General features: G+C 38.1%; 1 pseudogene; it reads left to right on the forward strand.

The window, feature by feature from the left end:
- The first annotated feature begins 872 nt into the window (after positions 1-872).
- On the forward strand, positions 873-1,075 carry LOC137321305 (small nucleolar RNA U3; annotated as a pseudogene).
- Positions 1,076-1,513: the final 438 nt, after the last annotated feature.

A 1,513-nucleotide genomic window follows, 5' to 3' on the forward strand; every position in this document is an offset into this window, starting at 1 on the left:
GGCTGATATTCGTGGTATGAGGAGACATAAGATTTGAGCCAGACCAATTGAAATCATCCCTGCATTTACAACTGTATCCCTACCTACAATGAGACTCAGTAGCACTTTTAAGTTAGTAACTAATATGCAGCCATTTCCTATCTGTGTAGGAGGGCTTGATATACCTGACACTAAGATAGATGTATCTTTTGCATACAATACAGTGAACTGTCCCAATTAAAAGAATTTATCATAAATAATAACAGAAAATGCTGGAAATACTCAGCAAGTGAGGCAGCTTCAGTGGGGAAAGAAACTGAGTTAACGGTTCAGGTCAATGATTTTTCGAACTAGCAGTTGTGACGAAAGGTCACCGACCTGAAACGTTAACTCTGTGTCTTTCTCCACAGATGCTGCCTGACTTGTTGAGAATTTCCAGCATTATCTGTTTTTATTACAGATTTCCAGCATCCGCAGTATTTTGCTTTTGTAAAAGAATTCATCAACTGTTTTTTTATTTTGGAGAAAAGCTAGAGGAGTGAGGCATCATCAAATATTTTCAGATTATTCTCTAAGTTATCTTGGAGAGAAGCAACTCTTTTCCTGCAATTACTTTAAAAGTTGTATCAATAGGCAAAGATAATACCAAAAAGAGAGAGACCGCACACATTTTTTCTATGGATGCAAGAAAATTGATCCAACCTTTAAAAACTTGTGCTGTAACCTTAACTAGATCCTTGCTCATCAAAGTAAAAGCTGCAATTTGTTTGTGTCTGCTTTCAGCCCAATGATAATGAAACAAATAAACTGTCCTTTGTCCCAGGTAGTCCAAGCTGAGTTATAACATCAAGGATAGCTGTTAAAATAAGCAGATCAGATATCTCACTTCATTCAGGATGGTGATAGAAAATTTCTAACCTCTAGAGAAATGTGTTTCTAGAGTGTTTGGTCTCATTAATCATGAGGAGGATTTACAGTGTTCTTCTCTGAGCATGAGGCAGGCGGCGAGTGCTGCTTTTGGCAGCTGCTCTTTGTCATTGATGAGTGTTCCTTCTCTCTCACAGGGAGCTGGAGGAAGAGGACACATGCAAGTGGCTAAATGGTGCACCTTGAGCAATCTATGATTTGTGTGTTTATAGATAGAGAAAAACAGGTTTTCCTAACAAGCTTTTTCATGAAGACAGTGGCCCTTTAATTCAAGGGTGCAAAATTGCAAATGCTGACAGCAATTTTCAAGATTAATAGAGAAATTAAAAAATGTTACATGGGCCTTATCTTTCATCAGAAATAATGCCCAAACGTCTATAACCACTATTTGCATTTGGGCTGTTGTGATGATAACAATGTTGTGTTTGTACCAGAACAAGAAAACAGCTTTTTGTTTCATAGTGTATTGCTGTTCCACCATCCGATTGTGTAAATTGTGATTTACGTTCATTTTTATTGTGTTTACTTGGTTCCATACTGCTGTCACCATGATTGTCACTGTGTATCAGAGATGGCAAAGCAGGTGAGAGGTGGCCAGGAGAGAGAG

Source organism: Heptranchias perlo, chromosome 4, assembly GCF_035084215.1.
Source record: "Heptranchias perlo isolate sHepPer1 chromosome 4, sHepPer1.hap1, whole genome shotgun sequence".
NCBI classification, from domain to species: Eukaryota; Metazoa; Chordata; class Chondrichthyes; order Hexanchiformes; family Hexanchidae; genus Heptranchias; species Heptranchias perlo.